The sequence below is a fragment of the Capsicum annuum genome, chromosome 3, assembly GCF_002878395.1.
Source record: "Capsicum annuum cultivar UCD-10X-F1 chromosome 3, UCD10Xv1.1, whole genome shotgun sequence".
In the NCBI taxonomy this organism is placed as follows: domain Eukaryota; kingdom Viridiplantae; phylum Streptophyta; class Magnoliopsida; order Solanales; family Solanaceae; genus Capsicum; species Capsicum annuum.
In genome coordinates this window covers 148,182,906-148,200,340 of record NC_061113.1, presented here as the reverse complement: position 1 = coordinate 148,200,340, position 17,435 = coordinate 148,182,906, and the positions used below count along the sequence as shown (strand labels likewise).

The 17,435-nt window shown below is 33.3% G+C and overlaps 1 long non-coding RNA gene across 2 annotated transcripts; it reads left to right on the top strand.

Annotated features, from left to right (window-relative positions):
• Positions 1-5,160: 5,160 nt before the first annotated feature.
• Positions 5,161-14,678, top strand: LOC107863485. Of its 2 annotated transcripts, XR_007053085.1 has the most exons (3): positions 5,485-5,860; positions 5,932-10,802; positions 14,362-14,678. It is a non-coding gene; the product is annotated as an uncharacterized LOC107863485 (long non-coding RNA). The 2 variants fall into 2 exon arrangements; XR_007053084.1 differs by having other exon boundaries at positions 5,161-10,802.
• Positions 14,679-17,435: the final 2,757 nt, after the last annotated feature.

Genomic DNA, 17,435 nt, shown 5'->3' with positions numbered 1-17,435 from the left:
TTCCCACCCTACCTACCAAAGGCAAAGCAAGAATCAAGGTTAGAAGAAAAGAGATCGTGATAGAGAACATGATTGGTGAAATAAGGAAAGAGATTATGATCGGTATGTATCTCCACATAATCGGGCAAAGGGTAAAGAGTCAAGTTCTATTGACTCGGATAAGCTCAAAAGTAAAGATGTCTTTGCTTTGATTTTAATGGGTGTTAAGGGGACCGACAAGATAGAGAGAGAAATGAAAGGTGACTTCTCATAACTAAATCAAATGGTGACATCTCACTTGGCCTCTATCAAGTAACTCGAAACTCAATTAGGCCAAATCTCAGAACAACTTAATGCAAGACCAAAGGGTGGAATACCTAGTGACACAATTGTCAATTATAAAAATAATGCTCACATCATAGCTGTTGTCATGGTCAGACTCTTGGTAAAGATGTTGATCTTGGTGGAGACTCCAATGAAGAACAAGCCAATGCAAAGAGAAAGCGGCTAGAAGAGTCAATTGATAATGATCCAAATCCTAATGAGACAAATGTTGAACGACAATGGTAGTTAAAGAAAATGTTGATTATGAGAAAACTTCGAAGGTGATTGAGGATGATACTCTAAAAATGGATGAAACTCCAATTGTTCCATTGCTACAAATCAAAATTCCTCCCCCATTCCCACAAAATCTCAAGAAGATGGATGATGATACCAAGTTTAAGAAGTTTCTTGCAAAGTTTAGCAATTATAATTGGAACCCACTCTAGCCTAAAAAGCCTACCTATGCATAATTATAATCCCTTGTACCCACTTTAAGCCTTTGGACGTTTCTTTGGCAAACTCATTACAACCCATAATCCATTCTTTTTATCCCCCTTTTGACCCAAACCCTCCTTGAACTTGAAAATATAACTTGAGGCTAAAAGCCTAAGATGGGGGTGGTAAAGGTTGATGGAAGAAAGTTTGATGCCATAAAAGTGTTAGTGAAATGCCTTATGAGCCTAAATCGTGAAACTAAATAAATAGAAAATGAATGAGTCCATCAAAGGAATGAATTGTACGTAAGTTGCAAGAAGAAAAACGAACAGTGGTGAACAAAGGAAGCTAAAAGTAGGCATAAGAAAAAACAAAGAAAATAAGAAAGAGTGGCCCTTAGTCAAAAAGAAGGATTGAAAAAAGTGTGATGTAGATGTTCAAGGAAGGGTGTAGCCAAGTTATTCCAAAATGATATCCTACCCTAACCCAAACCTATGTTTCAAGTATAGAAAGTCCTTTGAAATCTCCAACCATGTATTTTTTTCATAGTGACAATTGAAAATAGGGGCAAGTTTATGGTATTACACTTGTTGCATAGATATTTCTTTTGTGAGATGGAGTGTTCTTGCACTTAAAACTCTTTGTTGCATTTTTGGTAGCTTGGTGTGTAGAATTTTCTTTCCTGTGCGGGTTGGCATGTAAAACAAGTTGGGGTGGGTGATTTTGTCACCTTCCAAAGAATGAGGCAAATGGAGTATAGCTAAGTTGTAGTCTAGAGGAATCCACCTCTATAGTATTGGTTGTTGTTGCTTGGTTGCTCTTTAAAGTCCTATGTATCCTTGAATGATACATCTTATGATGAGGGGTGTAGTGGAAATTAGCTTAGCCCGTATACAATTAGCTACTTATGATTGCGACTAAAGTTGAAGTCATTGTGAACTTTAAGGTATAAATTTTAGGCATAGAGAATTGTTGTCTCATGGTAAGAGGTAGTGTTACTTGAGGACAAGCAAATGTTTTAAGTTGGGGGTGTTGATTAGTGATGATTTTACCACTCATTCTCACTACACATTTGTTCACATTACCTTATTTTGAATGAATGAATGAGACATATTGGTGATAAAATTCACTAATATCCACTCTTTGAAGGCATAAAGTTAAGAAGAACAAAAGATGTGGATTGGAGCTGAAAATGATCAAAAGGGAGCAAGAAAAGTGCAGCTGAAGACTTGGAGCAGAAAGACCTCAGGTGCAAGCAAAAGTCATTCAGCTATGATCACGGAAGTTACCCACAATCGCGTAACCGCGGTCACAGCCAGACCCACGCGATCGCGGCTTAGTGGAAGAAATCAACCCAAGGGCAAAATTGGAAATACACGTGGCTGATCCCAATTTTAACCAAAAAAAAAACTCAAACCCTATCATGATGTATCATATTCCATCTTCCCTAATTTTTAGGTTTAGCTCAAGAGTTCATAGCCTTCATTTTTTGAGAAGGAAATATTGTATAATTTTTTGTGAAGAATACATAGGAGATTTCTAGGTACAAGATTAGCTCACTTTCATTGTTGATTTGTGGGAGTGTCAAGTTTGAAATAACATTCACTTAAGATTAAATAAATTACTTCAATGGAGATTATGGGTATATCTATGCTTATTTATCTTATATGTAGCTAGATCTTCCTCTTGGGGTTATGTGTGAATAGAGGTTAAAGTATGTATGGGTTGTTATTGATTCACTTCTATTTACTAGTTCATGTTTATGGGTTTTATCATTGCTATGCTAACTTGGTTGGGGTTTGATGGGTGAAAGCTCCAAATATCCACATGGGTATGATGAGTGGAAGCTCTATGCTCTAGAAAACACGAAGCTATCTTCGAAAGAAGGGTTTTGGGTGAAGTTTAGGAATCCATATCATCCTTGAAACAGGGATATGGAGACCAAAGCAATAATAGAAAATTGTGTGTGTTGTTTGCTAAATTTTCACTATCTTAGACATAAGAGTGAATGTAAGGTTAACTATACCGTCTATATCATCCTAGAAATATGAATGCCTAGATTGAGGTTGTGGTTACCAATTATTGAACACACTTATTAGGTATTCGAAAGAATCAATGGGTGAAAGTTTAGTGTTTTGTTGAAAGACTAGCATCAAAATCTATAACCAAACCTACCCATTTTTGACTTACTAAATTGATGTTGATTGCTAACACCTACATATCACTCCCTTAGTAGTGCATAATTCCAAGATCTGTGCATACCTGTTTAAACTCTAATTATTCGTAGTCCCAAATTTATACTAGAAAAACCCAAAAAAAATTATTAGTGTAGTTACCGATCTCCCCCATTTTTATCTTTTTATAACATTGGTTTGGATTTAACTTGTATCTATTATTTCGAAGTGACTTGATTACCACTCACATTGTTCCTCGTGGATTCGACCCCGACTCTAAAGTTGAGTAAAATTATTGACGATAATCTCATTACACTTAAATTGACGTGTAAGTTGAGCGTTATCAATCCTTTAAAGTCAAACTGAAAATTTCTTCTTTCGAATAGCCTCCAAACGAGCCTAATTGTTCAAATATGGATTCAATATAAAGATATAAACCCATAGATATATATATTGAATACTTAAATTTCAGGTCTAAAAGTCAATCTTGAGCCCCCAAGGGTAAAACTGAAATTTTATTAGAAAATCATATATTCATGACTTAAGAAGTTCAAATCAAAATTTTCATTAGAAATGGGGTTAAAATTGATATCAAAATCATCAATTTATCATTGTTTAACTTTACCCATAAAATCTCTAAATTTCTAATTGAAAAATCAAGATTTGAATACGAAATCATGAAATAATCATTGGAGGATATTAAATACTTATTTAGAAACTTACTCAATGAAGCAATATTGAATATCACCTTTTAAATCTCCCAATACTGAGTCTCAAAATTAAAAAATCAATGCTAATTTTTTTAAATCTTATCATTATTCGTGATATCTTTTTACTTACAAAATTTAGTAGCCATTTTTTTAACTCGTATAACTATTTGGTTTAATTCATCAACTTAAATGTTGAAGAAAAATAAAAATATATAAGCTACAAACAAAGGCTAATGATAAACGTCGATTAAGGAACAAGAAAAGGAAAAACTATATTGCTTCACAAATATATGTTCCTTATTACCCTATTTAGCCTAAGTTTCAAGCAATTATAATGCATAGTCTCTCTTGTCAATTAAATATTATTCATAGCTCTCTTCTCCTTCCCTCTCTCGCCATTTCCTCCTCCCTTCCAATCTTGCTCGCCTCCCTCCCCATCTCTCTCTCTCTCTATTGCCGGCTCCCTCCATTTCTCTCTCTCGTTAACTCTCAGCTTCTCGTTCTCTTTCATTTTTTTTTAAAAAAACTCCATTTTGGGAAACTCTCAATTATGTATTTCTATTTGGTTTCAAATACCTACTATATTTTAATACAAAACTAGCAGTTTAAAAAAATAATGATACAAATTGAATCATACAAATATAAATGATCCATGTACTTGTTAATATACAAATACAAATGATAAGTTTAATACATTTAACAAAGATAGAGTGGTAAAAATACAAAATACAAAGAAGGAGAAAGATAAGTGAAAATTTAAAGTACAAAGAGAGAAGGTTTGTATTCACTGATATACCTGTATTCGTTGATACAAATACAATGATCCAGCAGTTGTCCAGCTAACAATATAAATTGTATGTTTTTCGTGCATGTAATTACTCATTGTATTTATATTTTATATCGAATATAGTCAATTGTATATAGTTGATACATTGATTACAGATGATAAATTAAAAAGTTAGGCTAAGGACACCCTAATGCAGTGAAAGAGTAGTTATTTTCTGAAAGCATCCCATAAGAAAACGCACAAATCTAATTAGAAGCCTACACTTAAATCTTTCATGGGTCATGTTGGGCTAATGCTATTGGCTGATTTGGGCTACTAGAAATAAAGTAAAACTTAAATAAATCCCAACAAGTTTACTATTAATTACTCCCTATCCTTATTCTTTTGCTGACTTACAAATAATTTCTTATTTTGCTATTTTTGGATACATAATTTGCATTCGGATACATAACTTTGAAGTTGAGATATATAATTTTAAATTTAAGAATGTAACAGTTAATTATTCCATTTTTGCTCGGATACAGAATTAGCATTCGAATATATGATTTTGAAGTTGCGATACATAATTTTGATTACTGAGATACATTATTTTTTAAACTATTTGATTGAAGTACATAATACATTAATTAGATCAAAGGGAAACACATAATTAAAATTATGTATTCAGAAATTTATCGATTTGTGGATGTATACGATTTTTTTAGAAAAAAAAAGGAAATTTAAATAATTAATGAAAAAGATAGAAATTTTATTTAGTTTAATAAAAATAAGTTGTGATGTCACCAAATTTTTTTGTGAAACAAATGGGTTTAGTTGGTTTTGCCCTAACTTCACTCATCATTGATCTGCCCAACCCATCTGTGGGTCAAATTTAAACTGAATTTGCCACTCCTCTCAACTCAACACGTTATCCCAAAAAAAAAAAAAATATCAAATGAAAAGACAAAACCATGGGCTGAGCTTTTGAGTTCCCGTGGCCTTTTTGCTTTGGGAATCTTCCTCAAATCCTTTTTTTTTAATTGAAAGGTGGGCAAATTAGTCCATCTATTAAAAAGGAAAAGTTTGACATCTGTAACAATCAAAATATGGCCAACCGGCCCATATCAAAAAGGAAATAAACAAAAAATAAATTAAATCCTAAAATAGACACAATTGTCCAGAGATTTCTAGACCATTCGGCATTGCATCTCCAACGAGCTGTTGGCAGCATCTTCATCTTATCATCCAATTCTCTTGAAACAATGGTGTTGTATATCTTGATCTTATAAAGTCTATTTGGAAAATTCTCAACCCTCTCTCTTGAACGCTCCATCGATTTCTCATCTTCTTTATTGAAGATTGCAGTTGATGTTTCAGCGATGATACTGTTGAGAGATCTCGGAGTTGAAAATTGTTTCCCTGCTACAGATGATTCACAGTGAAATGACGCCTTCAAGCATAGCAATTTCAAGGTGATAAGGGTTTAGAAGATACCATATCGGGTGATTTAAAGCTCAAATTTTGAGGAATTTAATTGTTTTAGGTGTAATTCACAATGGGCGTTTACAAGTCTCACAACGCCGTGAATTCGTCCTAATCGGAGACTTCTCCACCTCAACTGATCCCCAAATCCATGCTTATTACACCAAGATAAGTGTCATGGCTTCTTCGTCCTTATATTTTATACCCAATTGTGATTGATAATTTTACCTCACCTCTTTTTCCTTAACGTATTGATCCTAACGAGGGACTAATGCCACTGCCTAAAAAATTGGAGGATAAGGCTCCATTCCCAACCATGCCAAGTATGCATTTTGTTATATTGGTACTGACTTTTTAATTTCTTTCATGTATGCATAATCAGTACTTCCGTTATATTCACTTTCTTGTTTTCCATGTTTATTCACTGTGAATTCTGTTGAAGAACTCCAAAACAACTAGCTGCTTACCCTCTTATTATTAAAATATCCATTTTGGAACATTTTAATTCTGAGATTAGGAACTTGGTTTTTATCCATGTTGAGAAACGTTTTGGCCTCCCTAGGTAGTTCCAGAAAGTTTGAATAAATTATTCTACTTGTGCCTGCAAAAAAGAACACTTTGTTAGCAATAAAATCAGCCACCTTGTTGCCTTCTCTGAATATGTTCTCTACAACAACATCGACATCCTTTATCATGTGATGCACAATTCTTATCTCCAAAGCTATATTCCATAGTGTATCCCATATTCCATACAGAATGTTTTTTAAGGCTAGAGGATCAGTTTCCAAAATCACAGGTAGCAAATTATTTCTTTTGCAGTGCTCCAAACCCATCCTCAAAGCCATTACTTCTGCCATCAAATTATTGGTGTCAACAATCCTTACTCCCTCAGCATATCCCAGATTTCCTATGTCATTTCTAATGCAGAAAGCACAAGAGCTAAGACCAGGATTACCCTTTGAAGCCCTGTCAGAATTACATTTGTACTTTCCCATACTGCGCAATTTCCAGCACACCACAATACACCCAATCCTAGGTGTATAACTTTAAAGAAACCCTACCAATTCAAACCAATAATTAGGAATATTGCTTAATCAAGGATATAGGAACTTGGTTAAGTATATTAAATGCCTGGTAATTTCCATCCTCATACTCATATAAGACATCTTGCCACCATGTTTAATCACATTACTTCTTTTACAAATTTATCATAAAATAAACATAGGAATAGCTGTATAAATGGGTTTGAGCTTCAGTGTAGTTCTGGCATTCCACCATTTAAGAACGCTGTCCTTGAGCTTCAAAAAAGGACCATCAATCCCTGCAATACCTGAAAAATAAGCCCAAATGTTCTTAGAAAAATACAGTGTATGAATGTGTGTTCGATGGTTTCTTGGACCCCTTCTTCACGACGACAACATTCAACATCATCACAAATCCTATTTCTGATAAGGATTTCCCCTATAGGCAGCCTTTTCTTCCCCAATCTCCATAAAAAGAATGACACCTTAAAAGGTATCCCTTTTCTCTAAATTGTCCTGTAAATTAGCTTACTCTCTTCTTTTTCCCTTAGATACTCCCAAGCATAACTCACTGAAAATTTTATAGAAACGTTTAACAGCCACAATGGCTTGTCCCAATGTTCAGTTTCTTTATTACAACACATATAATTGATTACATGATTGCTCACCTCATCACTAAAATTTTGTTGTAACAATTCAGCATTCCATCTCCCATTTGCAACCAGTTGACCCACCTCTTCCAATTGATTATCCCTGATAATATCAATAGGCAACAAGTATTAAAGGGAACCCAATTGTTTCAAGTTGTCATGCCAAAAACGTGAATGTCCACATTTGGGTTCCCACTTTGTCTCTAGATCAAACATTTCTTTAGCCTTTAACATATGCTTCAATGTCAGTGATCCTCCTTTCCATTCCGCTAATTGTGACCTAACCTTCTTGCAATATTTATTCCATATGTAATTAGTCCATAAAGACTTTTGAGTTCTGAAATTCCACCACAATTTTGCAAACAGAGCTTTAGATACATCAAATAGTGATCTGAAACTCAATCCTTCTACTTCCTTGGGTCTACAGATATCATTCCAAGCCACCCAATGTTTATTTTTTCCCACCTCCTTTAAATTCCATAGGAACCTTGCAAAAGTTCAATGTAAATCATGAATAACAATTTTGGAGGGTTAACAGCAGACAATAAATAAATGGGAATTCTACTCAGAACATTATTTAGAACATTATTTATCAGCACAGCATTACCACCAAAAGATAACATCTTTCCTTTCCATGTTTGTAATTTGTTGTGAACTTTTTTCATCAACTCTGCAAAATGAACCTTTCTCATCTTGCATGCACAGTAGGGCATCCTAAATACATTAGAGGAAATTTTCCTCCATTAAAACCAGTACATTCCTCCACCTCCTAATGTGAGCATGAGCAGTCTTATGATATACTAGAAAAGCACTCTTTTCTTTGTTTATCATTCGTCCCGATTGATCTTCATAATCTCTAAGAATATTCATCATCAATTTTATAGACTTGCCATCAGCCGAAGTAAAAAATAATAGTATCAGCAGCATATGCTAAATGATTAATATTTTCACTCCATTTTGGCATACCAAAACTCTTATATTCTACATCATGAAACAACAAATTAAGAGCTCCAGATAAAACCTCCGCAGAAAAAAAATAATGCTAGGGATAATGGATCCCCTTGTTTCACTCTCCTTGTAGAATGGAAAAAACCTTGAGCCTGACCATTAATAAGGATAGAATACCAGTTGTTAGCAACCAGTCTCCAAATCTTATCTACAACTCCAACATCAAAACCCATCTTTTCTAAAACTTTTAACCGGAAACGTACAGTCCACCCTGTCATAAGCCTTTGCCATATCAAGCTTAATCACCAAATTTGCAGGCTTTCCCCTCATCCTGATATCTACAATAATTTATTGTGCTAAAAGAACGTTCTCAGTAATACTTCTACCTTTCACAAAACCTGATTCATATTTTGATATGAGATTAGGAAGCAATTCTTCAAGTCTATCATGCAACACTCTAGAAATTACCTTATTCGGGAAGCCACTCAAACTTATTGGTCACATGTGAGCAAAAGACTATATGATATCTTATTTTGGCACAAGAACCAAGTTAGTATGAGTAATAGACTTCGGAAGAGTGCTTCCCTCAAAACATGTAGTCATTACTTTACACACATCATCACCTATAATGTCCTAGCAATTTAGAAAAAAAAATGGTCAGTAAATTCCATCTGGACCACTAGCACTATCCCCATTCAATTCAAATACCACCTTCTTTACTTCCTCTCTAGTAGGCAAAGCATTTATAGCTTGTTTCATCAGTGATAAGAGTTGGGATATGTTTCAACAATGATAGATCACTATATCTATGAAACCCTGTGAACTGATCCTAATAAAATGACAAAGTTGCATCAGCCACCCATTTAGTACCCTCCACCCATTGGCCATCCTTATCCTGGATCCTGTTTATAGTTAACCTCTTTCTTCTTCCATTAACCAAATAGTGGGAAAATCTGGTATTTTTTTCTCCTTTCGAGAACCATTGAATACCTGCTTTTTTCCTTCAAAACTCTTCCTTATAGTGAATATATTGCCTTAATTTAGCCTGTGCCTTTTGGAGAACCATTCTATTTTCAGCAGATGGGTTTTCTTCAAATAAATCTTCTTTTAATCTAACAATTTCTTCTCTGGTTATCAATTGCTTGAAAACGTCACCAAAAGTTTCTTTACTCCAACTAGTCAAAGTTGTCTTAGTCTTCTTCATCTTCTCTTTTAAATTGATAAAGATATCACTGTCCTCTCTTGATACCCAGACCAAAATTTAAGAAATTTAAATGGTCTTCTCATACTATTGGATTGACTCCCACAAGTAAGCACCAAAGGTGCATGATCTGATCCAGTTCTTGTTGGATGCACTGATTCTACCAAACAAAAAGTACCCAAAAATGAATTATTCACCAAAAGTCTGTCTAATCTTTTAAAGATACATTCACTATCAGTTCTACCATTCCACCAAATGAATGGACTTCCTTTGAAATTTATGTCAATAAATTCACATGAATTCACACAAAATGCAAAATCCTCATATTCTTGAGGGTACACGGAGAGACCCTCAATCTTCTCCTCACCACTCAGTATTATATTAAAGTTACCCTCAATAAGCCAAGGCAGATTCATATTCATGCTCAATGAGTAAATATCTTCCCATAAACTTAATCTCTCCAGGGCATCGCATTTGGCATACACCACAGTAGTTACAAATGAATGACCATTTTCTAAGAAATTCAATTGAAAAGATAATTGTTGCTCAGTATCAGAAACAACCTCCACCTGAATATGCATCTGAATGAAAATCCATATTTTCCATTCTGATTGTAGTTTACATATTGCATACCCAACCTCCCCTTGTATTCCTAGATTTGAATAATATCTTGAAATGGCTCCATCAAAGAAATAATAGAGAATATGTGGTATCTGTGAAGCATTTGAATTCTATGGAATGAATTTTGGATCTTTACAGATCTCACATTTTAAAATAAAGCTTTCATCATTATTTAGAACTAGTTCGCACACCCCTCATAGGATTTACCCTTGTAGGCAATGTCTCCCCTTTTTTTTTACCTTTATTAGTCTTTGAACTTGTTTGTGGGGATAAACTGGTCTTCTTAAACACTTTCCTCTTAATCTTCCACTGTCTGCATCTGTTGTGACCCCTTCACCTTTATAATCTTTTCCTTCATATGATGTGTAACTAATTCATGTAAAGTTCTAACAGGACTTGATTTTGTACAGAGAACTGCCAGGTCCTGACCTGCATTATTTTCCAATCTTGTTGATGGAAATAATAACAAGGTACCATCTGCTACAACTGGGTAAGATCCTACTCCATGTATCTCTGATTGAAATTCCAATGAATTATCAACCTATAATGGCTCTTGATAAGTTATTTGTGCCAATAGTTGTTGGATATCCATCCTCCCTTGTTGGATTACAAGATCTTTATTTTTTGAATTGTTGTTCTTTTCCTGAGGTGTTACAGACACTCGACAACATACCTAGTGTCATCATTAAAGAGAACCTCCCCACTAAACTTAATTAATTCTGCCTCCACCCCTCTCTCATCTACTTCGTCACTCCAACTTGTACTAGCTTGATCTTCACTATGTGATATCAATTGGCTGCTGATGTTGCATGTTTCACAAGATGTGGTCTTTTTTAAGGAGATGCTACTATGAATTATTGTTATTGTTGTCTTTGTTGCAGAGGAATTACTACTGTTGCTTGTGTTCTAAGGTGTGGTATTTTTTGCTGAACTGCTGGAAGGAGTTGTTGTTGTTGTTGTCTTTACTACTAAGGATTTATTGTTGTTTCTTGTGTTCCTTGACGTGGACTTATTTGGAGAACTGTTGATAGGAGCCGTTGTGTAACGACCCGAGACTACTCCTAGTCATCACACGGTGCTTAGAACCACAAGTGATCCCAAGCTAACCCTTGTACTGGCATTACTCATAAGCAACTGAATAAAACACATAAATCTGAAGAAAAATGTGGAAAATAGATCTTTTCTGAACTTGATCAATGCCAAGCTATATTAAGATGATTACAACTCTGCTTATACAAAACAAAACTGAAACTAAATACATCAACTATACTGACTGTCTATGAAGCCTCTACTATACTGACTATAGATAGCTAGGATGTGACTCCAACTACCACTAATCAATACATATGAGTAGGAAAAATAGAGTACATGAATAGTATCTAACTGAAGTCCCTAAAGTAGGAAGACTCATCATCTGTGAGCCGGAATCTGCAACTGTCTGATCGTGATATATGGACTACAACTGAACTGGTACCTACATTATTAAACAATGTAGCACATAAACGTAATATGTGGATCAGTAATTTTGGAATGTACTGAGCATGTGGGGTGAATGCATAAGTAAAACAATAAATGCAACAATTCAAATAAACTTTCAAAACGGCATGCTAAATGTGAGTGACTCAACTTGGCTTGAATAATAAAAACTGAATAATCATAAAATATAAAGCGTAAAAGAAATTCTTGTGAGCCACCACACTTAGTTCTAATAAACTGTACTCTTATTCTGTCCTTCAAATCATGCAGGCTAAGTGAAAAGGGCTCACCTTTATCAATCTGAAAACTTAAAGCTGAAATCTGATAACTGATGTCTTATATAAAACAATAGCTTAATAAAATTGTGAGCCTTTACACTTAGTTTTCTTAAAACTGTTCTGACATTTTGATTTAAGACTTGGGGACTTTGGGAGGTTCTTCTAACTGACATAAATCATGTGAGCTATCATGGAGTTCAACGTCTTACCCACGCTGGGGAGAGCTATTCTACCTTTGCTATCGGAATAGAACCTTATCTTAAGTGTTCACTATCTTATCCCACTATGGGCAAATCATATACCTACGATGACATGTAGTTTTAGGGCATGACACTCTTGGAATCATACCCAACTCGGTGCTAAATACTACTCCCATACTTATTGCTCAGAACTTTAGGAAATCCACCTTAAAATAGCACGAGGTTTGTAATTAAAACTAATTATGTTTCTCTTCTTTAAATCTCAAACTATATGAACAATGTGGATTCCTTGTCTAAGCTTAGGAGCAAAAGATCAATCTTTGCTTTTGAAAGCACTTGTCAAAACTTGTCAATAAAACTTAAGATCATAATCTCCTTATAAACTCATCACTTGTACTTAGGACTCAAAATATAAAACTTTAATGCATCAATAATCATATTTAAACTTTTTGCTCAACAATCATCTTAAAAACTTTCAACAATCTCAATCAAGATAGTGGAATCTAACTCATAATATGATTCTCATGATTTCAAACATGGATATATGTAAATCTTTTGCAATTGATGCCTTAATTAACATGATAACTTTGTAAACTAAAAATAATAAGAATTGGGTATCAACCCTAACTTCAATTTATGCAAAATTTAACTTAAAATCAAGATTTGGGCACAAGGGTGGAAGAAAACCCTCGTTCATACCCCACATACCTTAATAGACTTGATTTGATGTAGAGAACTTGACTTTGAAACCCTAGAAGATGATCTTGAAAGCTTTCTTGAGATTCTTGTATTATGAAACTAAATTCTTGGTTTCTTTCTTGAAGAGGATGAATTGAATTCTTGGATTCTTGAGGAGAAACCCTAATCTTGACACTTTTTTCTTGGGAAATCTTGGATTGAAAGGCTTGAATTCTTGCCTTGAAGGAAACCCTAATTTCTCCTTGATCTTGAGAGTGGAGAGGATTACGAGTGATGATAAACTGATATTTTATCAGTTAATAGTGTTTAATGCTTGATTTAAGTCGTGGGAGGTGAGGGAAAAGACCAAAATACCCCTCCGAATTCGAATGGGAATTGCTGAATTTCATGGGTGACGACTTGGGCTGATAAGTCGTCACTTAGGTGACGGGCCGTCACCCCAGGTCGTCACGTGGAAGCTGGAATTGATGTTTTTCTGCCTAAGGCTAACGACTTGGGCTGATAAGTCATCACATAGGTGATGATCCGTCAGCTCAGGTCATCACTTTGTTAACAGGCTGACATACTTGAGTAAAATGAGCATAACTTTTCGCTCCGATATCGGATTAAGGTGAAACCAAGTGCATTGGAAGGAAGACTCAATGACCTTTCATTTGATATATATTAGGACCTCTAACTCGTTATATACAAACGTTCTCAACTCTTCTCTGAGTTAGGATATATTTGCGACTTAAATTCATATCCAAAGGTATTACCACACTAGATAATTAATCATCATACATATATTAACAAGGAATAATTGGGTTTGGGTCTATACGCATAAGAGCGACGGTTTGAATTCTAGCCCGAAAAATACGGGGTGTTACATGTTGTTATTGATGTTTTTGTTGCTGGAGATCCATGTTGACATGAAGCGCTAGCGCAAGCAGTATCTACCCAATCTTTAGTGGTACCTGCTTTCTCTGAATCCTGATTATACAACCCATAATCCTTGTCATCATTCACTTTCTCATGCTTTCCTTGTGTTAACACCTCAAAAGGGTTTTTGTGTTGATAACATTACTTATCTCAGTTGCTTTCCCATTAACCTCTACTGCCTTGTCACTGATATATTCTCCCTTCTTTTTTGTAAAAAATCTGTTGGTAGGGTTCCATTTACTAATCACAACACCTCTGTTGCCTCTAGATTGATCATGTTGTTGTTTTGATGGTGCCTCTTTATGCTTCTCCTGTTCTTTAAGCAATTTTGGATGTAGGACTCTATAATCATCTTGGTTATGCCCTTGTAACTTGCACCTCATACAGTGAGAAGGAAGAGAGTCATATTATATTTTGACTTTTACAAGTCTTTTCTCCAGACTAACTTCATTTTTTATCTCCATTTGAATAAACTCAGGTTTTTCAGCCAACAGATCCAACTGTACCTTCACTCTTGCCAGTTAGGGCGAGTCTTGTTTATAGTTGCAAAATCCAAATGCACTGTCTTACCAGCAGTTGAAGCCAATGAAAATAGAGCTTCTTTTACAAAGAAGGGTAGAAGATCAGGGAAGGAAATCCACGCAGTTGCTTGGGATGTTTCTTCAGTTGCTTTGAATTTTGCATCGTATATGAACGGGCGTATTTGATATGCATACCCATCTTTGGCAATTATGTAATACACATTTTAAGACATGATATTAATGAAAATTTCCATCAGCTCAAACTTCATTAAAACATGTCTATTCCTTAAAAACCTATTACACAATATCATTTGACGCCACATTATTTTGGAATTAACTCCCTTAATTCAGAAAGCTCAGACCATCCGTATTAGAATATTGTAGGCTTTCTATTATATTCATTCTATTAATTTCTTGTTCAGTCCATTTAACAGTTGGAATATCTTCAACAAAGGCAGCTTTCTTCAATGGAATTGGCTTTACATCAATCTTTGCCTTAAACATTTTAACCTTATTACTATTTGTAATGATGTCTGCGTAATTCCCCAGAGAAGTCGATTCAATATTGGTGTGCCTTGGATTTTGTGAAGTCTTGGAAGGTAAGGGTGGGAATTGAGGTGTGGATATGGGAGTGGAAACCAAGCCAGCCATCGGAGGCGGCTGGCCGCCGACCAGATTCATAGGTGTAAAATATCAAGACTTTTAGGTTTCTTCGCTGGAATAAGCTCTCTAGCATCTTCCTCAAATCCGTTACACGTTTCATTTGGAAAATAAACACAACTAGTCAATTATTTAAAAGTAATTACATAACCATAGCCATATTAAGAAATTATCATTTAATGGAAATTAAATATTAACACATATAACAGATTTTAGTTGGATACGGATTAATAGAAAACCAACTTTTTCTATTTTTTTGGTCTTTCTTTTTTCTTTTTTATTTTAATTTTCGTTCTTTTTTATCCTTTACTTTTTGATTTCTTACTTTTTTTAATTTAATAATAACATACATATACAATATATTTTGCAGGAAAATAATTGTCAAATATTTTTTGTGTATATCTAATTATATATACAATATAATAAAGATATTACACTGTATATATAGTAAAATACATATACGGTATGTTTTTGTGTATAATAATAATAATAATAATATGGTATATACATGTGTGCGTGTATAAATTTTTTCTAAAAAAAACAACATACCAAGTAAAATATCCACTATAAACTTTTTTCAAATAAAACATACTTTGTATTTTATGGTATAATATATTATACCATAAAAATATAAAATATGCATTGTATATTTCTTTATACCTTGTGTAGATATTTATATACGTGTGAGTGTGTAATAATACTGTATAAATTTTATACTTGATATATTTCTTTATGTATTTTATAATTTTGGTATAAATATAGTACTTGTTTTTTTTTCATAAATATCAAGTATTATGATATATAAAGGTAGCAGTTGTAGTTTATGGTATAAATTTGTTATTTTTAACATACTTTTTTTTATATGAAAAATATGTATCACTTATAAATTTGCAGTTTTAGTATATATATGATACAAAATATTTATGATATAATAAATATGTGCAATATATATATATATATATATATATATATAGACACACACATTAGATTAGGATACGTGTGTTGTACGTGTCTCAATTCAATATAAAAAATTACATACAAAAACAATGAAGTATTTTCCAAAAAATAGTTCTATTTGAGGAAAACCACTTATGTTTTATCAATAATTTTTTTATCAATAAATTTTTTTAAAAAAACTGAGCAGCATTGTTTAGCCAAACTTTATAAAAATGCTTGTAATTGTATTTAAAAAAAAAAAAAAAGCTTTCATGGAAAATCTAATTTCATGCTTTTGAAAAATAACTTCCGACACATCTCAAAAGTATTTATTTTCTTCTAAAAGTTTGGTAAACTCTTTTTTTTTTTTTAAATTTGTACTTTAACCTCCAAAAAACTTGGCCAATGAAATTATAATAAAAGTTGAAAGTGCTCGAACATTTGATCTAGCTTGAAAGATACTATGAGAACTCACTTTCATTTCACTTTTCTTGAATGAGGCCATGAACTTGTCATACCTTCAAACATTTTAATTCCTTGAAATACATGTAATTTAAATATGACATGAATTATTTTTTAAAATTTAGCTACATGCAACACCAAAACAAAATATGAAATTCTCGTGTAACAAAACAGATATATCATTTGAGAGTCTTTATTAATTATTTGTTATATAATTATAATTAAATAACGTTTAAAGTCTTATTAATTTAGGCTTTAAAATAAAACCTCCAGAATATTAGAAAGGGACAGTAACTTTATACCTTATTTATTCACTTTCAATGTTTTCCTTGTCTTAAAATAGTTGTCAGTTTAAAAGATCAAGAGAACATTAATTTTTTTTTCAATTATACCCTTAATATTAATTATTTTAGAATTAAGAGAAATGTAAATAGATAAAAATTAAATAATTAATAATGGACATATTAATCAAACCACACTACTAATTAAGTTTTCCTTAAGATTGTACAAAACCTAAATCTGCAAACTATTTTGAGATAGAAGGAGTAAAGTTTCCATCTTAAAAAAAGCATATAACCGAAAATTAGATATTTTTTCTGAATTTTTGAAAATTCAACATATAGCCGAAAGGGACCTAATAGAATATAATTCATTACACCACAACAAAACACTATCTTGTCATGCCAACTCTTAATAGAAAAAAGTATATTCTCTTTAATCCAAGAAGTACAATATTAAACTTATCTCATTACATGGTAATTAAAAAAGGCAATCCTCATCGAGAAAAATTAAAGCTTGCATCTTGTTGATAATATCTCAATCACAGCAGCCTTATCTCTAACGAACTGCTTCTTTCCACCATCTTTAATGATATTCAGAAACACCCTATCCTCAAATTTAGTAAGATCTTCGTTAACTCTTGGCCTTCATAATGATATGAACTCACAAAGATAACTTCAACATACTTTATCTA